This window comes from Budorcas taxicolor, chromosome 5 (genome assembly GCF_023091745.1).
Source record: "Budorcas taxicolor isolate Tak-1 chromosome 5, Takin1.1, whole genome shotgun sequence".
In the NCBI taxonomy this organism is placed as follows: domain Eukaryota; kingdom Metazoa; phylum Chordata; class Mammalia; order Artiodactyla; family Bovidae; genus Budorcas; species Budorcas taxicolor.
In genome coordinates, this window is record NC_068914.1 from 9054781 (window position 1) to 9082311 (window position 27531).

Consider the following 27531-nt stretch of genomic DNA (forward strand, 5'->3'; position numbering starts at 1 on the left):
AAGTTACCACACACTTACATCCTCTTCTCACTCAACACTTTATTCATCCTGGTGACCCACTCCATAGCTTAGCAAGTGCCACTGGCCTTGCATACGAAGTTCTTTGTCAAGTCCTTTCCATAAAACTCCCAGCTGACCCTAGAAGGGATTCAGTAGGCAGCAACTGAGTGAAGAATGAATTATTACATTTACCGCCTCAAAAAAACTATGGGAAAAGGAGGCTTATGCAGTATAACCAAAGCAACATTTTTAGTTATGATGTCATAATAGTTCATGGAGTGAAATAAATAAAAAAGTAATGGGTTGTTAAGTACCAGGTGCATTCCAAAACTTGATTGACAGGAAAATGCAATAATTTCATTCACTGCTCTTGGTCAATTAGATATTTGGGTGGAAACTACAGAGGCATGAATAAAGTCAAGGAAATCTTTTGCAAAAGGTAAAATCCTAGGGAAAAACTAACAGGAATTTGTTAGTAAAATAAAAGAATACAGTTCTCTATTAGCATGACCTTGCTCCCCTTAAGCACCTTCATTTGACTGAATTTATAATAATTTTCCAGTGATATCAATGAAAAGAGATATGTCACAGTTGCAAGTAATACATTCATTAAAATCATTTATCTTTACACTTCATTACTAACTGCAACAACAGAGTATATGAAATATCTTTTACAGAGAAATCCAAAAGACAGAGTAATGGGAAAAAAAAAAAAGATCTTTCATTTCTTTTACACACAATCAAAAGTAGATGACTGCCTGATCTGAAAAACCGAAAAGGCCATCATAAATTTACATTTGTGTCTTACTCTGTCTATGTACTACAGAAAAAAAAAAAAAGAGCAATATCGTAACTGAATTCATGTCTGAGTCAGAAGACTCGAGTTCTTTCGATCAATTCACTGGGAAACTCTAGCCCTTGACCCATAGAAACATTCCAAATATTTTGGAACTCAAAACGTTTTGACATGTATGTGCATTCGCGTGTGCTAACTCACTTCAGTCATGTCCAGCTCTTTGCGACCCAATGGATGTAACCCACCAGGCTCCTCTGTCCACTATAAATCCTTTCTGGAATGAGCAGGGAGAGACACATACATAGATAAATAGCAACTGAGTGAGCAAATGAATCCAGTTTGGAGAGGAAACAACACTTTTACATGGCTACTTTCTAAACATTCCAAATGGTGTCCAAAGTATCTTTGATATAGGGTGATCGCTTTTCCACTTGGGACACAACTCCATTCTGCTTCCTGAGTCTGGCATATGCATTGGGATGACAAAGATAATGGACCTCCCAAGAAAAGTTCTTCAAGATCAGCGTAAGGTCTTCCACAGTGCTAAAGCTCATCACTGTACGATTTTTCTCTAAAACCTGTCACAAAGAGTAAACAGGGCCCCTGTTCCCTGAAAACTACCAATTACGGAAATAGATTTTCCTGCTGAAAGCACACAGCGGTTTCTGCAGTGTCCAAAGCTCTGTGTTCTCCCTGCCAAGGTACAATTTGGAGGAGGGTCAGGAGAAAAGATGTTTTCTAAAATGTATGAAGCCAGCTCTGTGAAATCAAAGATGAACTGCCTGTATGTGGTAGATAATAAACCAGTGCATACATAATAGACATCTTTAATATTTCAAGTACATGATGATTTGGGTTCTAAAAAACTGGCTCCCTTACAACAGTTATGTTGCAAGTTATCATCATAAAGAGTTTAACCTCAAATCTACTCTGAAGGTAATTTATGCAAATCAGTTCTCTTATTTCGAAGGGGGTAAGAATGTTTTCATTTCTTCATTTATTAATTAACTCGTTTACTCATCTGTCTGTCAGCCTAGCCATTTAGCTCATCCATTTGACACATATATTCTGAGTAGATACTTTGTATTAATATAAGGCACATGTAGCAGCTAGAGAGGAAAAGCAGATAAAACGTGCTCATCTATAACAACAATCAAAGGAGAAGGTTATTATGCATCACGAGATGTGTAAATTGTTTGGGGAGATCAGAGCAAGGAGAGATGAATCCCAAATGAGGGGCTTGAAGCAGGGCTCTTTACAGAAAGTGGCATCTGAATTGGTTCTTGAATAAGTTAAATGATTTAAGTGCACTTAATATTTTAATTTCAATCTAACCTAGCTAAAAGCAGACAACATGTAATCAAGCTTCTCCATTAATAGAGATATGTGTTTATAATCTACGACTAGTTATTTATATTTTGAGCCACAGTTTTGTCTAATTGGGGCAACAGTGTAGACTAAAATACAACATTAAGGACTGGATAGAACTGGGCCAAAGTCTTGATTCCTGCTCTTAATATCCATGTGACCTTTGGCCCATTTCCTAACATCACTCGATTACAGTTTCCTCATCCATTAAATGGAGATGATAATAGTGCCTCCTTGGTAACATTTTTGTGAAAATTAAGTTGTAAGAAGTAGGTAAGTCCCTTAGAAAGTTGACTAACATAGGTTAGCACTTGGTTAAAAGGCAGCACCATTGTTTGCATTGCTGGTAGACCTTCTTCACGTAACTCAGGAGATGCCCAACAGAGGTGAACCTCAAAAACAAACTGATGACTATAACTGGCAGTGCCTGCCACCACACTGGAGGGGCAGGATGACTGCCATCCTCTCTAATAAAATTTCTTCTGTGTCTGGCGTCATCTAACAGTACACTATGTCTCTTCAACAGCAGTCCCATGAGTTCATCCTTCTACCTTGATTTCACCTACTTTTGTAAAATCTCTCACACTTCGTGAGGTTATCCAGAGCCCGTCCAGAGCCAGTGTCTTGTGTTCCATATAGTCTATAAGTGTGACTCAGATGATCCCAAGCTATCCTCTAAATTTTTAAAAAAACATATCCAGCAGATTCTGTCTGATGCAATTAACAGATAATCAGAAACTTCTCTTCACTTATACTACTAACCATGTGCTATCGTTTTTAGAATTTGAGTCATTGATTGAAATTCAAGTTTTGTGGTCACTGAACCAAGACACAGTAAACGATATCAATATTAGATGACTGATAATTATCTGAGGGGAAAAGGCTGGTACACAGAAATGGCATCTTCCGCTACTGGCTAGGCTGGTAAGGAATAAACTAGACAGGCATTGTCCAGTGTAGTAGCTACCAGCCACCTGCGGTCTTGAGCATTTGAAATATAACTAATCGTGTATTGGATAGAGATGCACTATGGGTATAAATTATGTGCCAGATTTTGAATACTTAAAACACACAAAAGTATGTAAAATATTCAATTCATAATTTTTGTAATGACACATGCTGAAATAATGTTTTAGATATACTGAGTTAAATTAGATATATTAAAATTATTTTCATCTTTTTATGCTTCTATGACTAGTAGAAAAAATTTAATTATATAGGTGGTTCACATGACATTTCTACTGGGCAGCACTGGACTAAGAGGGAGGCTCCCATCCCAGTGGAAAGACAGGGTCTGTCCTGAGGGCAGAGGAACAGGCATTTCTTGAAACCTCAAAGCTCCTCTGATGTTCCAGATGCCCAGAGGACACAGCAATTACCACACTTCTTTCCAGTCTCTGCAGCAGGTAGAAGGAATAACTGTGCCCTCATCTGGAAGGATCTCAGGAATCTTACAGAGGGGCTAGATCAATCCCAGGTATTACCAGCATGGGGAGGAGGTGTCCCAGCAGGTAATTAAGTCAGTAGTGCCTCGTGACCCATTCACCTGTGTGATAAGCCAGCACTCCATATTTGACAGTGTCAAGTAGCTCCTTGTTACTCACTGAATCAAAAAATACCCATAAGCTGAACACCAAAGATATTTAACATTATTTGATGTTGTATATTTTGGTGAAAGATGAAATTGAGAAGCATCGAGAAGCTGATTGGACTACTGAGTTTAAGGAAGCTTGAAGTAATAAATTCCCAGCTGCTCAAGACCCATCTCATTTCCGGCATGGTCATCTAAGCAGACCGTATTTTTCTATACTTTTGTCACAGTGAAGAATCCAGGTTTTCCAAGCCAGCTGACCAACCATGAGTAGAGGAAACATTCCTATATTCAACACTGAGCATCAGGCACTGCCTAACCTAAAAATGGGCACTGGCTGGTCTAAGGATGGAAAAGCAAAGATCCCCAGGTCTGACTAACACTTTAAAATAAAAAATAAAACAATCTCTTTATGGAGGAGCAACCCAGGTCACATTCCACTGTTCCCACAAAAAATCATAAATTTTAATATCTAATTTTCAAAGAGAATAGTCCATTAATGAAGAGGAAACTGTTTCAATAAATCACAAGTTATCTCAGTGTAAAATAACTGTCCAAGTAACTTTAGATAAAAATAAACTGCAGGCCTTCATAAGACACTACAATACTGAATCACAACCAAAAAACAGCAGCTGGTGTTTGTGCTGATGGCTTAAAAGTACTTTCCTATCAAATATGAATTGCCAGATAATCTACAAATTACATAAGGGAGGCATTATTTTCCCAGGTTTGCAAATGATGAAGCCTAAGAGTTTATACCTAGTAAATGACCAAAGTAAGAATCAAAATTCATGTCTCTTGAGAGCAAACTGCATATTTAAAAAATGATCCATCAGGTACCCTACCGAAAGCCACATTAAGTGTTAAGATCTCAGTATTTGGAAGACTCAGCAGATCTTATTTTTAAAATTCTAAAAAAGACATGTGCGTATGGTCCTTAGAGCTGGAAATGCTAGGACTGTGAATGTGAAATTGCATGAAGAATTGGGTAAAAACAATGAAAGAATATTATTTCTGAATTGCTTTCCATTTTTTTCTCAACACAAGGATAATCTGTGTTCATTACAGACATATAAACAAGAATATTTAAATACATATAATTTCACAAACCAGAGAAAAATCATCATTAATATGTCAATATTGATGCCACAGGCAGAGGTGATCTTTGATATATTTAGCAGCTGATGTGGCACTTCAGAAGAAGGGGGCGGTCACAACGATGCCACTTTATATCATCTGCAGAGATGTACCAGTAGCTACACGTGCCACAGCAGCTCTGTCATGTTTTATAAGAATCTTACAATCTTACAGATTTTCAACCTCCTTTTTAAAAGTCACAGTATACTTTAAACATGTTATAAAGCCTGCTTCATTTTTTCTATATGTAGTCTCCCTTCCAGAGAAAGCAATGGCACCCCACTCCAGTACTCTTGCCTGGAAAATTCCATGGACCGAGGAGCCTGGTGGGCTGCAGTCCATGGGGTCAGTAGGAGTCAAACACGATTGAGCAACTTCACTTTCACTTTTCACTTTCCTGCATTGAAGAAGGAAATGGCAACCCAATCTGGTGTTCTTGCCTGGAGAATCCCAGGGACGGGGGATCCTAGTGGGCTGCCATCTATGGGGTCGCACAGAGTCAGACACGACTGAAGCAACTTAGCAGCAGCAGCAGCAGTCTCCCTTCTGGAAAAGGAAAGGCTGAGGTTCATGGTGGCCGTGATTGTTTATCATGCATTCCACAGGGATTCACTGACCATCTTCTGCTTCAAAAGTGCTGAGTAAGATGCTAGGTGAGAAAGAGTAGGAAAGGCCAAGCTTCTGCCCTTAATATCCTAAAAGCCAGTAACAGCACTGGCTCTGATGAGGACACCAGCCAATGGAGAACCTCGGCTCTTTATTCCAAAGGTGGTAAAGAAGAAAACTGAGGCTTTCAGTGCTTTGTTATTTGAAGCTCCATTACAGCTTCTGCTAAATAACCTTTCTTGAGCAAGCCCTTGGTTACTCTGTCAATGTGTCTGGAATAAATTCCACCATAAAAGTGATTAAAGGTGGTGTCAGGTTCTTCACTGCTTTGTGCATATTATCTGACTTTTCCTCCGATGACCCCATCAAGTAGTGCCTATAACCACCTCCATTTTAAAGATCTGGAAATTAAGACTTGGAGACATTAATTAGCTAGACTAAGTTTACACAACAGATTTATCTGACTCCAGAGACCAGGCTCTTAACAGCACACATTACTGCCTTTAGATTACGGACCATGGAAAGACAGTCATAATATATCAAGTGAAATAAGCCTGGCCCAGAAGGTGCACAGATGATCCAATCCTGCCCAACGTTTACCCTATCATTCTACTTCCCTTTGTGCTTCAACTCATGGTCCTTTTAGGTGCAAGAGGAAGATGAGCTCTTTCCCCACAGAAAACCTTCTCAGGTGTTATTATGTCTCCCTACAATGTTTTTCTCTGCATTCTTAGCATGAACAGATTTCAACCTTAGTATCTCACCATGAATGTCACTCATCAGAAAGGATTTCCCCTGGTCATCCGTTCTAGCATAATCTTTCTGATATTACTCTGCTTCCCCTCTCCCACCTCTTTAAAACACGAATGAAGCAGGTTTTAGAGTAGTCACTACAAAATAATACTGTCTATATAAAAACACTCTAGTATGCACCCAAATACGCTCATGTATATAACACACCCCATCCTGGAATGAAATACAAAAAGAAAAAGAAATACATAAGAAAAATAAGGAAAAAGAAAGAAAAGTATTTATTCCAAGATTTTAACCCTTTTTTTTCCCCCTAGTGAGTATGACTTTTGAGATTTTCTATGGTTTTATACTTGCCTGCACTTTCTGAAAATGAAAAAAGAGAAAAGTGTTAGTCACTCAGTCGTGTCCGACTCTTGTGACCCCATGGACTGTATGCAGCCTGCCAGGCTCCTCTGTCCATGGGATTCTCTGGCCAAGAGTGGAGTGGGTTGCCATATCCTCCTCCAGGGGATCTTCCCAACCCACTTTCTAACCTTTGGTAATTAATACTGATTACTCAAATAGCACATTTCAAACACATAATGGTGACTCTAACATAAGCAATAACCACCACCCCCCCCTCTTTTTTTCTTTAGGTAAGGAAACAGAGCAAATGCTGCTCTAGCTAAGATTTTTGCATTGGGTATCCAAAGGCACAGCAAGTAGGGACTTCACCTTCCAGTGCAGAGGGTATGGATTCAATCCCTGCTCAGGGAGCTAGGGTCCTGTATGTCTCATGGATGGGCAACCAAGACATGGAACAGAAGCAATTTGGTGGCAAATTCAATAAAGACTTTAGAAATGGACTCTATCTATCTATCTATCTATATCTATATATGTGTGTGTGTGTGAAGTCGCTCAGTCGTGTCCGACTCTTTGTGACCCCGTGGACTGTACCCCGCCAGGCTCCTCTGTCCATGGGATTCTCCAGGCAAGAATACTGGAGTGGGTTGCCATTTCCTTCTCCAGGGGATCTTTCCAACCCAGGGATCGAACCTGGGTCTCCTGCATTGCAGGCAGACACTTTATCCTCTGAGCCACCAGGGAAGCCCCTGTATCTATCTATCTATCTATCTATCTATCTATCTATCTATCTATCTAGTCATGGCAAATAATTCAGGGATTAAATTTTTTTTCCTTTGTCCTTTACAGAGTTTTCTATGAGGGATAGTGGAGGGTCAGAAGTAGAAAGAATGGTTTTAACAATAACATCAGTAACCACAGCATTTAAGAAATGTCCTACCACATATTCTCATTAAAAAAAAAAAAAAAAAAAAAGTCTGTGTAAAAGTATAAACACACACGCAAACCAACAGCCCAATCAAGAGCAGCAAATGAGACTCTGCCACACCCAACCTCCCCAAGCCTCAATCCACAAGTCAGTGACTCTGTAGACAAGGCTCTTCCACTGCACTTGTAAAAATCTCTCTCAGGCAACAGCCAAGGAAAGCTGAAAGCACTGTTCTGGGAGACTGTGATTACTGAGGATGGAGGGAGGGGCAGGAAGACTTGGTAAACCCTCAGGACTTGCACGGCAGCAGGCTTTTCATCTGTGTTAGCGCTTTACCTGAAAAAACCCGTTTTTTAAAATCTGTCATTAGCTCCAAAATAAATGAATTCTCCAGTTGAATAACTGGGACAATTTGCAATTATTTGGTCAAACGCCAAAATACCTCTGCAGCTTTGCTGACATGGACATGGCAGTAAGGCTTGCAAAGGACGCATTTGGCACGAGTCAAACTGATGGGAAAGAAATGGCTATCATAACATTGGCAACCAGATAAAAGGACTTTTAAAAATATCTGCTGGCACAAATTTTCATTTATTCTAAGGATAAAATCCACTGAGTAACTTGGCTTTACTTGAAGGGGAAATTTTAGAGCAAAAATGCCATTTCTTTTGAGAAGGAGGTTATCAAAATAATTGTACTTTCCTGTTCTTACTTTCCAGAGAACTGAGCATGTGTGGCATTTATGCTAACAAAGTGATATAGCTCAGTGTCACCAGGGCAGGGTGAGAAATGTGCCCCAGATATACAAGTCACACTGGAGATTTGTATACTGGTCTAAGAACTTTTCATCACTACTTAAAAAAAAATATGTAAAGTGGAATATTTTGTGGTTTTCCATAGATTAGGTTTCCTGTATGCTGTTTAATTGAGGTTATAAGTGAGAGTGAATCCAGTTCTCTGAAGTGCTTTTTCTCTGAATACTGAGCACTCAGAAATCCAGCCAGCAAGGGCTTGGTTTCATGTTACCACTGTTGAACGAATTTGGGTTCTTTTCCAACACCTTCTCGCCTTGGGTAACTTCTTCTTTGTCCTTTGCTGTAAGCTAGAGCTGGGGAACAAAAAAAAGGCATTTCCCTTGGCTTCTGACATGCGAACAGGAAGAAGAGCAGATGAGAGAATGGCAAAGGATGGAGATTCACAGGTTATCACCTGCCACAACCATCAATATCCTCCTGCAGGATGTGAGACTGAGTTTTGACACTAAACACGTTAACTGAGAAAACCGTCTGGCCAGAAAAAGTATCATTAACTCAACCAACAACCATTTAGATATTTTTTTAATATAAATTTTCCAAATAGGGATTTTTAGATGTACAACATCATAGACATCATCACTCTTACAGAACAAATTTTAGATCAAGAGGAAGAAGGGATTTTAGGACCACTGAACAATGCAAAGACAAAGCATGTAACACTTCATATAAAAAATAAATAAATAAGAGAAAATCACAAAAACACTCACTCAAAAAAGTATCTGCACCCCCCATCATCGCTGCAGTATTATTCACAATAGCCAACCCATGGAAGCAACCAAAGTGCCCACTGATGGATGAATTGATAAAGAAATGTGGTATATACACAATGGAATATTATTTAACAATAAAAAAAGAAGGAAATCTTGCCATTTGTCAACATGGATGAACCTTGAGGGCATTATGCTAAGTGAATAAGTCAGTGAAAGGTAAATTTCATATGATCAATTTTTATGTAAAATAAAAATAATAATTGGGAAGAAAAGTTCATAGATAAAGAAATTATCTTAGTGGTTGCCAGAGAAGGGGGGTTAGTGGCAGATGAACAAAGGTCCATCTAGTCAAAGCTATGGTTTTTCCAGTAGCCATGTATGGATGTGAGAGTTGGACTATAAAGAAAGCTGAGCACCAAAGAATTGATGCTTTGGGACTGTGGTGTTGGAGAAGACTCTTGAGAGTCCCTTGGACTGCAAGGAGATCCAATCAGTCAATCCTAAAGGAAATTAGTCCTGAATATTCATTGGAAGGACTGATGCTGAAGCTGAAACTCCAATACTTCGGCCACCTGATGTGAAGAACTGACTCATTTGAAAAGACCTTGATGATGAGAAAGACTGAAGGTAGGAGGAGGAGGGGACAACAGAGGATGAGATGGTGGGATGGCATCACTGACTCAATGGACATGGGTTTGACTAGGCTCCAGGAGTTGGCGATGGACAGGAAGGTCTGGCGTGCTGCAGTCCATGGGGTCGTAAAGAGTCGGACATGACTGAGGAACTGAACTGAACTGAACTGAACTGAACTGAACCGAAAGGGGAAAAGCTGCTTAAAAGTATAAACTTCAGTTATAAAATAAGGATGTCCTGGAGATGTACTGTAGTGCATAGTGACTCTAGTTAATGAAACTGTATTGCTTATTTGAAAATTGCTTAGAGAGCATAATTTAAAAGTTCTCATCACAAGAAGAAAAATTTTGTCTATGTATGATGAAGAACTTACTGTGGTGACCATTTCACAAAATATACAAATATCCCATCATTATATTCCATATCCAAAACTAATGTCAATTATATCTGAATTGTTAAAAAACAGAACTATGAGGAAAAAAAAGAACTCAAACATGGAATACAGAAGCATCATGTATATTTTCTTTAAAATTTTTAGTATCTCTTTCCTATTTTGCTTAGAAATTATGTGTCTTATCTTCAAACATTATTACTCTCTAAGAAACTGGAATTGCTTTGTTTGAAACAAACCTTGCTTTATTCCTGGAGACAGAAGCATCTGCGCTGGTGTCATGCGGATACAGCTAACTTCTCCCTCCCCTCGTTTCTCAAAGAGCCTTGAAGGCACTGCCAACAGGCCATTCTTTGTAGTAACTCCTGTGCCAAGAACTGTTCACAGGTTTGGAGCCAAACTTGGATCAATGTGCAATAAGCAGTTTTGCTACAACCGTGCGTATCCTGTGAGATGGAAGCCCAGGCTGAAGAGCTCAAATGGAACAGGTAACATACCCTCCATTTTTAGGGTATGGTGGAGCCAGAGCCTTGTTCTGTGAATGCAGAAGAACTCTGCCCTGCCGTGTGAGTCTGTGTTGGGAGTGAGCGGGGGCAACAGACTGTGACCCCAAGATGTAACAGAGCGAACGGTGACACTCAGTGGAGGATCTCAGAGGCATTCCTTTAGGCTGTGATCATGATTCCTTTCATTATCTCTTGCTTAATTTGTGTTAAACATATTTATCTTTTTAAATCTCTCCAAACAGTATTCGTGCTGCGTGTTTAGTCTCTCAGTTGTGTCTGACTCTTTGTGACCCTTTGGACTGTAACCCACCAGGCTCCTCTGTCCATTGGACTTTTCAGGCAAGGATACTGGAGTGGGTTGCCAATTCCTTCTCCAGGGGATCTTCCTGACCCAGGAAGAGAACCCACAACTCATGTGTCTCCTGCACTGCAGGTGGCTTCTGTACCCACTGAGCCATCCAGGAAGCCCATTCTTTAATATTCATAATTGAGAACAACTGTGCTAATCACACTGGAGTGGCCCAGCATCCCTCTTCCATGACAGTGTTCTGTAAATCACATCAATTCAAGGCAGAGGGAAGGCTTTGGAACTGTATAAGGAACGAGACCCCACTCCAGTTCACCCTGGTCATGAGAATGTGAGACGGGATACTTGTCTAATGTGAAGCAACCCCAAAAGGCTATTATGCCTGACTTCCAGAGGGTCACCCTGCCATAGGACTCACAATCAGCCCCACAACCTCACCACCATGACCATCACCATCATCATCCCATCTCCACTGCTGCTGCTGCTGCTGCTAAGTCACCTCAGTCGTGTCCGACTCTGTGTGACCCCACAGACAGCAGCCCACCAGGTTCCCTTGTCCCTGGGATTCTCCAGGCAAGAACACCGGAGCAGGTTGCCATTTCCTTCTCCAATGCATGAAAGTGAAAAGCGAAAGGGAAGTCACTCAGTCGTGTCCGACTCTTCGCAACCCCATGGACTGCAGCCCGCCAGGCTCCTCCGTCCATGGGATTTTCCAGGCAAGAGTACTGGAGTGGGGTGCCATTGCCTTCTCCGTCCATCTCCACTACCAGCACCATAATCACAACCCATGGGTTGAATAATGTCTCCCGCCCCCAAAATTAATGACCATGCAGAACTCGGGAATGTGACCTTATTTGGACGGCAGATGTTACCAAGACGAGATCACAATGGAGTAGAGTGGGCCCTAAATCCAGTATGGCGGTCCTTACAGGAAGAGGAGAATTTGGGCAGAGAAACATGGACATAAGGGGCAGACACCATGTAAAGAAGGAGACAGACACTGGAGTGATGAATTTCCAAGGGAAGGAATGCTAAGGATGGCTGGCAACCATCTGAAGCCAGAAGAGGTATGAAAAGATTTTTCTCTAGAGACTTCAAAAGGAGCATGGACCGGTCAGGACCTTGATTTCAGAGTTTGGGCTTCTGTACTTGACAGGATAGATTTCTACTGCTTTAAGCCACCCAATCTCTGGTATATACTTTATTGCAGCAGCCTTAACTTGGGCATTGAAGAATCTGCCTGAAATGTGGGAGACCTGGGTTCAATCCCTGAGTCAGAAAGATCCCATAGAGAAGGGAATGCTTACCCATTCCAGCATTCTTGCCTGGAGAATTCCATGACAGAGGAGCCTGGAGTCGGACATGACTGACTAACAATTTCACTTTTACTTTTTAGGAAATGAGTACAACTCCACCCACCCCATTGCTCCCACCACCATCAGCATCTACCCCCCTCCTCAGCTGCATTACTATGAAAACATTGTGAAAAAGATACTTGAGATAACTTCCTTTCAGGCCAACACTGGGACTTAGTTTTACTGGTCAGCAGCTGACACCACAAGAGGAACCCATGTAAGTATCTTAACCACAAGCGGTCTGACCCTTATTTCTGGGATTTACAGGTCTAGTATCTCTTCTTTTTTAATACCCAAACTTCTGGTTTGAGCTTGACATGACCATTTCTCCCCATTCCCAAAGAACAAAGATGGTTTGACATGAAGGAGACACCAAAGACCATTCACTTAAACCCCATAATCTGATAGCGTTGAGGGATATGATCTCTAGAAAGGTGAAGTAATTTGCATAAACTCAGTGAATCAGCTTCTAGCAGACTCAGACCCAGAATTCAGATATCCTGACTCAGCCAACGTGCTAAAACTGCTGCCACAAGAGGGTGTGTAGTTATCTTTTAATACTTACTACCAAGAAAATTTATGACCAACCTAGATAGCATATTCAAAAGCAGAGACATTACTTTGCCGACTAACGTCCGTCTAGTCAAGGCTATGGTTTTTCCTGTGGTCATGTATGGATGTGAGAGTTGGACTGTGAAGAAGGCTGAGCGCCGAAGAATTGATGCTTTTGAACTGTGGTGTTGGAGAAGACTCTTGAGAGTCCCTTGGACTGCAAGGAGATCCAACCAGTCCATTCTGAAGGAGATCAGCTCTGGGATTTCTTTGGAAGGAATGATGCTAAAGCTGAAGCTCCAGTACTTTGGCCACCTCATGTGAAGAGATGACTCATTGGAAAAGACTCTGATGCTGGGAGGGATTGGGGGCAGGAGGAGAAGGGGACGACAGAGGATGCGATGGCTGGATGGCATCACGGACTCGATGGACGTGAGTCTGAGTGAACTCTGGGAGATGGTGATGGACAGAGAGGCCTGGCGTGCTGCGATTCATGGGGTCGCAAAGAGTCGAACATGACTGAGCGACTAAACTGAACTGAACTGAACTGAACCAAGTATTGGTGGCTTCCCTGGTGGCTCAGATGGTAAAGAATCTGCCTGAAATGTGGGAGACCTGAGTTCAATCCCTGAGTTCGGAAGATCCCCTGGATAAGGCGACAGCAACCCATTCCAGTATTCTTGCCTGGGAAATCCCACGGACAGAGGAGCCTGGCAGGCTACCATCTGTGGGGTCACAATGAGTCGGACACAACTGAATGACTGAGTATCAGGAAGGAATAAATGAAAAGCATAAATAATCTCCACCCTACTACCAACACATTGGTTCATTTAAACCTCATTTATCCTCACCAGAAAAATGTGTGGACCAGACCCAGAGATAAAATTACTTAAATAGTCACTAGGATATCAGTGGGGATAGTCACATGATGACATGTAAGGAAGACGTTTTCTTATATTAGTATTGTATCACTGAAATATATTTCCACTGCTAAGGGGGCTACCCCTAAAATTAATTCTATGCACCTGTATACAATATAAATAACCTGAAGGTCTTCTCAAAATATAGCTGAGGTAGAATTCTTATCGAGCAATCAGGAAGGAACTCCGGAATCATGAGAGTACTGATCAGTATGTAAATGAAGATTATCTACATCATGTATCCAAGTGTCAACAAATTAAAGAAGGCCTCTGTGTTCTAAAGCACCTGGTAATGACAAAATGTAATGATAAACACAATTAGGTATATTGATTCCTTTTGTTCTTTGAAAGTCATCTCATTGTACTTTCAAATCAGTGTGTTTTAAGGCACAATCTCTAATACTGAAATGACTCTTCTCTAAACCTCAACTACTGAAAACTTTGAAAGAAAGGTATCAAGGCACCTGTACTTTTGATGTTAAAACTGAGGCACCACCATTTAGGAGAAAAACGGTTAAGATTAGCTCCCCAAGCAAGGCAAGATGTAATTATGTATAATCCAGCTCCATGTTCACAGTCAAAATCAGTTCAGTTCAGTCACTCAGTCGTGTACAACTCTTTGCGACCCCGTGAATCGCAGCACGCCAGGCCTCCCTGTCCATCACCAACTCCCGGAGTTCACTCAGACTCACGTCCATTGAGTCAGTGATGCCATCCAGCCATTGCATCCTCTGTCGTCCCCTTCTCCTCCTGCCCCCAATCTCTCCCAGCATCAGAGTCTTCCAATGAGTCAACTCTTCGCATGAGGTGGCCAAAGTACTGGAGCTTCAGCTTTAGCATCATTCCTTCCAAAGAAATCCCAGGGCTGATCTCCTTCAGAATGGACTGGTTGGATCTCCTTGCAGTCCAAGGGACTCTCAAGAGTCTTCTCCAACACCACAGTTCAAAAGCATCAATTCTTTGGCGCTCAGCCTTCTTCACAGGCCAACTCTCACATCCATACATGACCACAGGAAAAACCATAGCCTTGACTAGACGGACGTTAGTCGGCAAAGTAATGTCTCTGCTTTTGAATATGCTATCTAGGTTGGTCATAACTTTTCTTCCAAGAAGTAAACTGAACTGAAGTCGCTCACTCATGTCCGACTCTTTGCGACCCCATGGACTATAGCCTACTACGCTCCTCCATCCATAGCATTTTCCAGGCAAGAGTACTGGAGTGGGTTGCCATTTCCTTCTCCAGAGGATCTTCCTGACCCAGGGATCAAACCCAGGTCTCCCACACTGTAGGAAGACGCTTTACCCTCTGAGCCTAAGCGTCTTTTAATTTCATGGCTGCAGTCACCATCTGAAGTGATTTTGACAAAATCAGTTAGTCCTCAGTTATTCAGTTAATCTAAATACTCTCAGCTAAAAATATTTTTATTTAAATTTTCTTTTTTTACTTTACAATACTGTATTGGTTTTGCCATACATTGACATGAATCCACCACAGGTGTACATGAGTTCCCAACCTTAAACCCCCCTCCCACCTCTCTCCCCATATCATCTCTCTGGATCATCCTCGTGCACCAGCCCCAAGCATCCTGTATCCTGCATCGAACCTAGACAAGCGATTCGTTTCTTACATGATAGTATACATGTTTCAATGCCATTCTCCCAAATCATCCCACCCTCTCCCTCTCCCTCTGAGTCCAAAAGTCTGTTCTTTACATCTGTGTCTCTTTTGCTGTCTCACATACAGGGTTATCATTACCATCTTTCTAAATTCCATATATATGTGTTAGTATACTGTATTGGTGTTTTTCTTTCTGGCTTACTTCACTCTGTATAATCAGCTCCAGTTTCATCCACCTCATTAGAACTGATCCAAATGTATTCTTTTTAATGACTGAGTAATGCTCCGTAGTATATATGTACCACAGCTTTCTTATCCATTCGTCTGCTGATGGACATCTAGGTTGCTTCCATGTCTTGGCTATTATAAACTGTGCTGCGATGAACATTGGGGTACACGTGTCTCTTTCAATTCTGGTTTCCTCGGTGTGTATGCCCAGCAGCGGGATTGTTGGGTCATAAGGCAGTTCTATTTGTAGTTTTTTAAGGAATCTCCACACTGTTCTCCATAGTGGCTATACTAGTTTGCATTCCCACCAACAGTGTAAGAGGGTTCCCTTTTCTTCACACCCTCTCCAGCATTTATTGCTTATGGACTTTTGGATCGCAGCCATTCTGACTGGTGTGAAATGGTACCTCACTGTGGTCTTGATTTGCATTTCTCTGATAATGAGTGATGTTGAGCATCTTTACATGTGTTTGTTAGCCATCCATAAGTCTTCTTTGGAGAAATGTCTATTTAGTTCTTTGGCCCATTTTTTGTTAAAGTCATAGTTTCCTTAATATCAGTTCCTTTCCCTTCATTAGAAATCTCCTTTTTTTCCTTTTACCAAGTTGATGATAACTTCATTATATATATGAATGAACTAACAAAAACACATATATTTTTAAAATTTAACCTTCAGTAAAGTATATGCTGATATTATTTTCTAAGACTTTGAACAACTAAGCATTTATAACATGAAATTCCTATCATCATTAACTATTTCTGTCTCCACCAGGAAAGTCACCACAATATAAAGTGATTTTTTTTTTCTTAAAGCAGATAAATAGAGCTCCAAATTTCTAATTAGCATGTATATTTGGAAGCTACTGTGTTTTGCTTTAGGTAGTGGATGTAGGTCTTCCATAATTCTCAGAAGCAAGTAAGAATTCTAAAGCCAAATCAATTGCTTATTTTGTTTAAATTTTTAATTCTTTCCCTAAATAATTCATTTCCTCCTCAGAATAGGTCAGGTGTGACACAGGAGGCAAATGGAATCTAGAGGATTTTTCAGATGGTGCTACTCTTCCTAGAAATATATTCATATTGGAAGCCTAACAGGTGTCTCAGGTTTAATAGGTCCGAAACCAGTCTGCTGACTTCCTCACTCTAAATCTATTTTACTTCTGCAGTCTTCTCAGTAACCCTACCATTCACTCAGTTTGCATGGATTAAATAAACAGACAAAACACTCTTCATTTATTCTTGATTGCTCTTTTGCCCTAATCCCTTTGCCCACGCCTGCTCCATACAAATCTTTATTGTATATACAGCTTGTAAAATTTCTTCCAAATCAGAACACCTCATACCCATTCTTCTGTTCCTAACACTGAGAGAGCTTTCCAGCCACTCTCCTTGCTCCTACATGCCACCCTATCGCCTCTTTTCTGCACATGCCAACCACACCTCTATTCGGCAGCCTCCAACTCTTTTCCACCTCTCACAAAATAAATTCAAACTTCTTGTTGCAACCTAGCCCTGGCGAGCTCTCAGATATCCTGTGCTGCCCTCTGTCCCTGCCTCCTTTATTCCATTCGAAGTCCCACTGGCACCAGAGTGCTTTTGGACAGGACAGACTCCCATGTCAAGTCTTGGCATGTGCTCTTCCCCGTGCCTAGAGAAGGTTTTTTGCAGATACATTCTTGACTTTCTCAGATGCTACCTCCTCACAGTCCTTCTCCAAACACCCTTTTAAAAACAGTACCCCATGCTATTGATCCAATAAAGGACGAGCTCTTCACTGAAAAGGCAATGATTTAGGATGAGACGAGGGCACAGAAGTATAGAAGTATGGTATAGAAGAACTGGATCTAAATATGTTTCAGTGATGATGATGACGACAGCTGCTGCTGCTGCTGCTAAGTCGCTTCAGTCGTGTCCGACTCTGTGTGACCCCAGAGACAGCAGCCCACCAGGCTCCCCTGTCCCTGGGAGTCTCCAGGCAAGAACACTGGAGTGGGTTGCCATTTCCTTCTCCAATGCATGAAAGTGAAAAGTGAAAGTGAAGTCTCTCAGTTGTGTCCTACTCTTAGCGACCCCATGGACGGCAGCCCACCAGGCTCCTCCGCCCATGGGATTGTCCAGGCAAGAGTATGACAAGAGATGACCACAGCAGTAGTAGCCAGCGCTCACTGAACATATGCCCAGTTCTGAGTGTTTTGTAATAACCAGTCATGGATGAATTATGAAGCCCATTTAAATCTTGTAACCCTTAAAGTTATTACAGTATCATCCCTTTTTAAAGATGAAGTTAACTAAGACAGAGAATATCTAGAAGAGCCTGCTTACCCCCTGAGCATTTTAATCCAATCAGGAAGACTTTTTAAAAGAAATATGAACAAACAAATTTATAAAATGTAAGGCCACAGAAATATTTTAAGTCTACCTATGTTTGTCCAGGACTGCTTCCTCTAATAAAAGATGGCCCAAGACATTTGGAAGACTCTCAAAAGGCAAATTTCAATTATGCAATCACAAACAATCCCAGTGTAGAACAGAACAGGACAGAATGCATTCAAAGTGACAATCCAGTCATAGTATAAGGGATGATTTTTAAAAGACATGAAGAAAACATGAAAACTGGATATAGGGCAACTGTTGATTAAGAGATAAGGGTCTATAAAAACCAAGTGGGGAAAATGCAAAGAGCTGAAAATTGCGATAAAAGTGTAAGAGTAATCAAAGGAGTTCCTTAAGTGATGTTCTACTGAATCTAACAAGGACATAGTTCTGGGCCTACTTGGGCTATATGGATTACAGTAACAGATGTGAAAGAGAATGTTTTTCAACTCCTCTCTGATTCCATGATCTGTGACAAGGTCAGACAGTAGTCTGCTAGAAGAGAACTACACACTTCAACCCTCTAAGACCCAGATCTGTGGTCCAAGAAATACACTCAGATAGCCAGAGGATTTGCAGATAGGGTATGCTCCACAAACCTGGAATAATATGGAGAATGGGAAAAGTGCCAAAAGACTTCTAAAAATAATTAAATCTAATGTAATTGCAAGAAGGGGCAGAGGACAGAATTCATGACCTGGGGGAAAAAAATGAAGAGAGATTTGTGAGTACATAAAAAAACAGAAACATTGATCATCAGGGCCCATGTGGATTCATAAAGAACAAATTAGGCCAAATAAATGCCTTTTCCTGTTTTGCTAAAGTTAGATAACAGTGCAGGATGTCAGATTCATGAATGACATGAAGCTGAAAGGAACAGCTTGCACACTGCATGAAAGGGTCATGACAGTTCTGGTCTGGAGGCCTGGTATTGAGTCCAGGACTTAACAAGAGAAACTGACAAAAACAATAGCTATCATTTTTAAGCACTATTTACCAGGCACTGACTGTGCTTTCGCATGCATCATTTCCTTTAACTCACAACCTTCTGAGGCAGGTACTATGATAACCCAATATTAAAGATAAAGAAATTTAGGCTGAGAGAAGATTGCCGAAGATTACAGGGAGGTGGCTTGAGAGTTTAGGATTAACTAGTGTGCTCCCAAAGACAGCATTCAGGATGCCGTGGGGATGGGAAGCTCTGCTGTATTTAAAAAAAAAAAAAAAATTTTAATGGGGAAATTACTGATTTATCATAGACATGAAAGGGAACAGGAAAATAAGATTATAGTCCTCACGTGTGTGAAAGCCTTCCACATGGAACAGGGACAGAATCACTCTTTTGGCTTCAGACAGTAGACTCGGTAAGAGTCTAGTCTTCCGCTAGAAGGCGGACTCTGACTAAGAACGAGACAGCACTTCAACGATTAACATCACATGATAACAGAAGGGAAAGTCTAGGAGACCAGGAGCCATGTTACCAAAGGAATCTAAGCAGAGGGTGGGCAGCCACTTCTGTCAGGGGATAGTCGAGAGACTAGAACAAGAGATGACGATTAGGGGGCCCTCCCTGGTAGTCCAGTGGTTAAGACCCTGTACTCTCAAAGCAGGGGCACAGGTTCAACTGGGGAACAAAGATGCCATCTGCATGCTCACAGAGTATGCCCCTCCCCTCAAAAAGAGAGAGAGAAAGAGAGATGATGATGAGAAGGTTGGAAGCCCATCTGATTTCTTCCAAATTCTGAGATTCTATGAGGATGCAAATTTTGGTTATTACTATGATATATTCTGAAGTCTCAAACGCAGATACATTCACGCTGCCACCTGGGACACAGGATGTCCTCTCCTGATTAGCATTTCCAAAGAAGCGCTGATAACTGATGCAAATGTTTAGAGTGAAAGCCCAGGGCTCTGCTGGAATCACTAAATAATTCTGTAACCATCTTTAGATGTTAACATGGAAAGGACGAAACAGTGGAGCGTGTTTGTTTTCTCTCACTCTGCACCATCGCCCTGAAACAACAGCGATTTGTACTGGGGCCTGGGCCAGGCCTTTCAGAGACAGATAATGAGGCTGCTGGGCCCTAGTGGGTGGAAGTCTCCAGATGGGTTCAGTCGAGTGTTTGAGACCACGCAATGCTGACCGTGTGATACACTGGTTCTCAGCACACTCTTCTCTTTCAACCAATATTAAGCATTGTTAGCCAAACAGAAATACCAGAGATGGCGATTTGGTTGGGTTTGATGTCTCCATGCAACATTTATCTCTCTTCTGGAAGTCAGTGGTGCTCTGTTTACACCGGTTTATTTCATTTTGTATTCTTTTATCACGTTAACCCATTGTTTGGGCTTCCATGACTTTAGAGAAAAACCTCATGTGTGACTTGTGCCTAATCTTTTATGAGAAGCACAGCTGGTCCTGTTGCTGCTTTTAGCATATCTGGAAATGGTTTTGAGGTACAATTACATGCCGCGCACCGTGGGTCAGATGGTGACTGGGATGGAACCACACATTCCAGGCAGACAGGAGCTGTGAGTCTCTAAGAAAACAAACAAACAAAAAGAGACATCCACTTTCTTGCACGCCATGTTATACAGGGCTCAGATATCTTGTGAGATACTTTAGAGTCCAAGTGAGCAGTTCATGGGAAGCAACAGAAAAAAAAGATCTTTAATTCACATCCAGGTTACAAAACCAGACCCTCCCATCACCAGCAGCGAGGACACAGAACAATTACTTAACTACTCTCTACACTTCAAGCTCCTTTACAGTGAAGTGGAGGTAATAATACCCGCCCAACCATACTATATTAAGAATTAATGCAGATATTGTCTGTAATCCATGATAAGTACTTAGGAAATGCTCAGAACAGTGCAGTTACTGTTGACATTATTATATTTTCATTGGTTTCCTTTAGGAACCTAAAAGGTAAAATTAATTGCAGTGCCAAAGATTGTAAAGCTGGAGAGCAAGTGGTTGTAACCACTTCACAGGCAAATGCATTCGGCATGCCAGGCCACCTGTGAACCACTTGGCCTCCCTCTACCCTGGCGCAAGGTGCCTTATTCTGCAAGCCAGGGCTGCCTCGGAACCAAGAAGACCTGTTATCTGTTTTTCCTGGCACTAGTCCATGACTTCAAGGGGGTCCCTTGCCCCCTTTCTTTATTTAGAAAGCAAACCTTGTTTCAGAAATTCAACCTGAGAATCGTGCCTGTGATGTGCTTCTCTCAGGAAAAGTGCCTCTGTGAGACCAGTCCCAGGTGGATCCGAGAGAACACACAAGATACACAGAGACCCCCTCACTAAGTTCACGAAAGTCCTCTTTTGGACTTTCCTGCTGGTACAGTGGATAAAAATCGCCTGCCAATGCAGGGGACACAGGTGCGATCCCTCACTGGGGAAGATTCCACAACCAAGCCCTTGGGCCTCAACTACTGAGCCCATGCTCCCCAACAAGAGAAGCCCTCACAGCCAGAAGCCCTCGCACCACAGCAAACAGTGTCTCCCCCTGGCCGCAGCTAGAGAAAGTCCATGAGCAGCAATGAAGACCTAGTGCAGGCATTAAGCAATTAAAAAAAAAAAAGAATGCCCTCTTCGACCAGACAGAAGTCTCAGAATGCCAGCTTACCCTTTGGAAAGTAGCTAACCCTGCTCACAAAATCGATATACTGATAGATACTTTCTGGAACTGTGGGCAGGTTGAGTAAATGCCTAAGTGAGATGAATGCCTCAAGGGTATGCCCACAGGTAAGCATCATTTGTGCATCATTTGTGTCCCTTCTGTAAAAAAAAAAATTTTTTTAAGGTAATTTTTAGAAAAGACTAACATTCCCCCCCATTTCCTGCAATCTCTCCTCATAATTTTAGAGTTTGTCTAAGATCACATTTAATTTGAAGAGCTAATAAATTTTACTATCCAAATGGCAAAGATTTCAGATACACACAAGGTATATATTCTGTTAAGAGAAATCCAGCACTGCCTATAAAAGACTGTAGGAGTTGTCCATGTTCTCTTAGGAGCTGGCATCACTTGCTCCCTGGACCTTCTGTGCTCAGTCGTGTCTGACTCATTGAGACCCCATGGCCTGTAGCCCGCCAGGCTCCTCAGTCCATGGGTATTCTCCAGGCAAGAATACTGGAGTGGATTGCTATGACCTCTTCCAGGGGATCTTCCCAAGCAAGGTATTGAACCCAGGTCTCCCACATTGCAGGCAGGTTCTTTACCATCTGACCCACCAGGGAAGGCCAACTAAGCACACATATATTTTGTTAAGACAAACCCCGTGCTGCCTATGAGAGACTGTAGGAGTTGCCCATGTTCTTTCAGGAACGGTCATCACTTGTCCCCTGGCCCCTCCATGGTGGAAGCATAGGGAAGTCCCAGCTGCAAATCTGCTTCCTCCTATATCACAGCCCCTCAGCCCCCGCTCCAGACCATATCAGCAAAATCACACTGATTGTGATACTGTGACTTCTTTAGAATCCCAAGACAGTCTGAATTACTATGAACCTGCACTCTACCTACACACACCAAGTATTTATTTTGTGTGTGGGAGGTGGAGGGGTGGTTATAACATTAATTGTATTAAGTGTTCATGCTCAGGAACTGTTTATGTAATGCAAAGTGCGTGGACCTTCCCCTGACATGTTCAAACACAACCCTGACAACACTGTCATAAACATGCACTTATGTCTGAGCATTTCAGTTGCCATTAAGCTTTATCTGTGGCTTTTATTGTGTGAAAGCAATACTGCAGCTAAGTTTCCCAGAGAAGTAGCTTTAGAAATTCCGTTTGAATTGTTTTAAGTAGCAGCAATGCAATACCTGGGGGCTTCCCAGGTAGCACTAGTGGTAAAGAACCAGCCTGCCAATGCAGGTAGATGTAAGAGGTGCCAGTTCGATCCCTGGGTCAGGAAGATCCTCTGGAGGAGGGCATGGCAACCCACCCTACTATTCTTGCCTGGAGAATCCCATGAATAGAGGAACCTGGTGGGCTACAGTCCATGGGGTCGCAAAGAGTCCAATGTGATTGAAGTGACTTGGCACACACACACACACAAACACACAATGCAATATCTAGATGATTAAGAAAATTTAAACCCACTGAAACACGTAGGTTAAGGTAGTAGAATGAGTTGGCAGTTGCAAAATACCCCCCATCAAGGATTTCTTGATCTGGGAGTCTCTACCTCAGCAGGGAGAAAGAGAGAAACAGAGAGAGAGCGGAAATTTTCTTTCAATATCAATAAACATTTTCATCAAAACTTTAAATTTCATCATTATATTACTTGTGTTCATTATATCAGTGACTAATACCTGCTAAAAATAAATTAAAAGCTTGGATGATCTGAGGGGGAGAAAATATTCTAGCAAAGCCTCTTCTAAAATTTTTCACTTGCTACTATTACTATTTCTAACTGAAAATAAAACAGTATTTCAGCTATATTTCTGGATAAATAACACATGCCCTGAATATTCTCTTGTTTACACAGCACTTTCTCAAATTACCCAGAGAATCTAACTATCATTTGTAACATTTCCTCCCTGGGGCAGCAAAATTTGCTCTAAATTACACATGTAAAGCATACAAAAATTTTAGGGTAGCCTAATTTTAACTCTGCATTTCTGTATTGTGTGTGTGTGTACTTGGTAGTTCAGTCATGTCTGACTCCTTGCGACCCCATGAACTGTAGCTCACCAGGCTCCTCTGTCCATGGGATTCTCCAGACAAGAATACTGGAATGGGTAGCCATTCCCTTCTCTAGGGGATCTTCCCAACCCAGAGATTAAACACAGGTCTCCTGCATTGCAGGCAGAGTCTTTACTGTCTGAGCTGCCAGGGAAGCCCTATTTCTATACTCAGTTCAGTTCAGTTCAGTCGCTCAGTCGTGTCTGCCTCTTTGCGACCCCATGAATTGCAGCACACCAGGCCTCCCTGTCCATCACCATCTCCTGGAGTTCATTCAAACTCATGTCCATCAAGTTGGTGATGTCATCCACCATCTCATCCTCTGTCGTCCCCTTCTCCTCCTGCCCCCAATCACTCCCAGCATCAGAGTCTTTTCCAATGAGTCAACTCTTCGCATGAGGTGGCCAAAGTACTGGAGTTTCAGCTTTAGCATCATTCCTTCCAAAGAACATCCAGGGCTGATCTCCTTCAGAATGGACTGGTTGGATCTCCTTGCAGTCCAAGGGTCTCTCCAGAGTCTTCTCCAACACCACAGTTCAAAAGCATCAATTCTTCAGCCCTCAGCTTTCTTCACAGTCCAACCCTTGCATCCATACATGACCACTGGAAAAACCATAGCCTTGACTAGACGGACCTTAGTCGGCAAAGTAATGTCTCTGCTTTTGAATATGCTATCTAGGTTGGTCATAACTTTTCTTCCAAGGAGTAAGCGTCTTTTAATTTCATGGCTGCAGTCACCATCTGCAGTGATTCTGGAGCCCCCCAAAATAAAGTCTGACACTGTTTCCACTGTTTCCCCATCTAGTTCCATGAAGTGATGGGACCAGATGCCATGATCTTCATTTTCTGAATGTTGAGCTTTAAGCTAACTTTTTCACTCTCCTCTTTCACTCTCATCAAGAAGGTTTTTAGTTCCTCTTCACTTTCTTCCATAATGGTGGTGTCATCTGCATATCAGAGGTTATTAATATTTCTCCCAGCAATCTTGATTCCAGCTTGTGCTTCTTCCAGCCAGCATTTCTCATGATATACTCTGCATATAAGTTAAATAAGCAGGGTGACAATATACAGCCTTGACATACTCCTTTACCTATATTATCATAATGTAAATGTCTGAAACATTTTACAGAAAACCAGCTAAAGGAAATTTTTCAGCAACAGTGGCAATCGATGTAAACTTTAAAATTTCAGCATAATCAGGAGATGCCTTATTAGTATGCTGTCTAAAACCTGAGGACATAATATGTGATAAGGAGTTCTACAGAGTGGCAATTCACAATGTATTTGTTTAACATTCTCAGACTCTCCCCAAATTCATTTGGCTTGATTTCCCGCATAACTTAGAGCAATAAATTTGCATGAACATTAAACTATTTTTCCAAATTAGCCAGGCATTAATAGGAAGAAAAATAAGTGTGTTAAAGACAGAAGTTGGATGGCATACATGTTTAAAATAAGCAACCCAAATGTCCATCAACAAATGAATGGGTAAAGAAGATGTGGTGCATATATACAATGGGATATTACTTAGCCATAAAAAGTAACAAAACCGGGTCATTTGTACAGACACGGGCGGACTTCCAGTCTGTCATACTGAGTGAAGTAAGTCAGAAAGAGGAAAATGTATATTAATATGTGTAAGGGCTTCCCTGGTGGTTCAGAGGATAAAGCGTCTACCTGCAAAGCAGGAGACCTGGGTTCGATCCCTGGGTTGGGAAGATCCCCTGGAGGAGGAAACGGCAATCCACTCCAGTATTCTTGCCTGGAGAATCCCATGGAGAGAGGAGCCTGGCGGGCTACCGTCCACAGGGTCGCAAAGAGTCAGACACGACTGAGCGACTGCACACACACACATGCTGAATATAGAAAAATGGCAGAGATGAACTGTTTGCAGGGCAGAAATACAGATGAAGATGCAGCGAATGGGCGTGTGGGCACGGCAGAGGGGGAGCGGGAGGATGAATCGGGAGGGGGGGTTGCTGTACGTGCCCTGCCATGCGTTAGACAGATAGCTAGTGGGAACCCAGCACAGACCACAGGGAGGTCACCCCAGTGCTCTGTGATGACCGAGAGGGGTGGGGTGTGGAGGGCGAAGGCTCTATAGGGAGGGCATATATGCACACATATATCTGATTTACTTCATCAAACAGCAGAAACTGACACAACATTGTAAAGCAAATGGAGTGAAAGTGAAAGTGGCTCAGTCGTGTTCCACTCTTTGTAACCCCATGGACTATACAGCCCAAATTCTCCACGCCAGAATACTGGAGTGGGTAGCTCTTCCCTTCTCCAGGGGTCTTCCCAACCCAGGGATTGAACCCAGGTCTCTCGCATGCAGGCAGATTCTTCACGTGCTGAGCCACCAGGGAAGCCCTAAAAAACAACTATACTCCAATTAAAAAAAAAAAACCTAAAATAAAATAAATAAGTAGACAGAAAGAATCTGTTCCTTACTTTTCTATTTGTTTTAGAGAACTAAGTAGCAAATTCCACAGGTGGTGTCAAAGGCAATGCTCCTGGCTGCATTTGACCATCAGAGGCCTACAGACTGACTTCTAAGACTGTTTACTCAACAAGATGCCCAAAGATAAACAAACTGATTGCTTTGGAAGCTCTTGATTCATCAAGAGCCAGGTCTTCATCTTCAGGCTTACAGCTTCACGGCCTTAACATGGATTGCAGCAGCTCCAGGCATCATGATCCCATTGAAAGTTATTAGAACACAATTTCTCCAGGGCTTTCCCTCCTTTAATTTAGATTAAAAAATCCCAATCTGAATGTGCCTCCAGCACATTCCCCTTAATCTCTCCTTGAACAACACCCACTCCTAAACCAATCACCGACACAAAGACCTATCATCCTCACAGATGGCCCACAAAATCACAGTTCATCATTTGGGGATGCCACTTTTTACCAGTAACCAGGAGATCAATCAGCACAGATAAAACAATTTTACTATTTCACCCTGACTAACAGAATGTTAGTGAAAAACAGTACTTGCAAGGAATAGAATTCATTGTTAGAAGTGGAGGCAGCGATGCCTTAATACTGAAGGGATTCCAATATGGACCAGGGATTAAACAGCTTGTTTTCTCACTGGTTATCCCATTTAGTTCTTTTAACACCTATGAGAGGCAGATACTGTTATTCCAAATTTAGAAAACTGGACAATAAAATTCATAATGAAACTCACCTAAAATTAAGAACTTATTTATCAATCTCTTTTAAAACACCAGTCAACTTTTGTTCTTACTAAAATCTCAGGACATCTGAACTGCATGAAAAAGTAAGGAAATTTTAAATGAGATAAAATGAAATTTAAGTGAAAAATTTAAGAAAATTAATGTTGACCATAATCCCACCACTCAACAAGAGATGTTTTTTCCACAATGTTGCATCATATTACCAATCTTATTTTCTAAGATAAACATGCATAGCCAGTTATATACGGTTTTTAAGTCTGCTTTTCACACTTCACATCATATGGTAAATGTTTTCCCATGCTATGATTTTAAAGATAGGATGTATAATGCCTATATTGTTAAAAATCTGTGTTAGCCAACCTTTCCAAATATGTATTTGTGTGATGAACTCCCTCACACAAAATCTATGAACATATTTCTTTCTTTCCTCCCTTTCTTCCTGCCATCCCCTCTCCCTTCCACCTTCCCTCCTTTCAGACAGAAGTCTGAACGAATTTACCTTACAAAGGTAAAGACACCTATTGAAATATTTCACATCAAGTGATACTACCACCCATCTCACTCTGCCTTTAATAATGCTGATACTATAATGAAAATTACTGCTAAATTGTTAGAACCAAGAAAAGCTTAGATTTTCTGTAAATAATTTTGCCCAGATGGTAGATTCGGCCATCCCTAGAGATGCAGAGGGAATCAAGGTCTGAGAAT

General features: G+C 41.6%; 1 protein-coding gene across 1 annotated transcript in view; it reads right to left on the minus strand.

The window, feature by feature from the left end:
* NRG3 (neuregulin 3) overlaps positions 1–27531 on the minus strand; it is a 1234309-nt gene that overhangs the window by 1181971 nt on the left and 24807 nt on the right. The window lies entirely within an intron of this gene.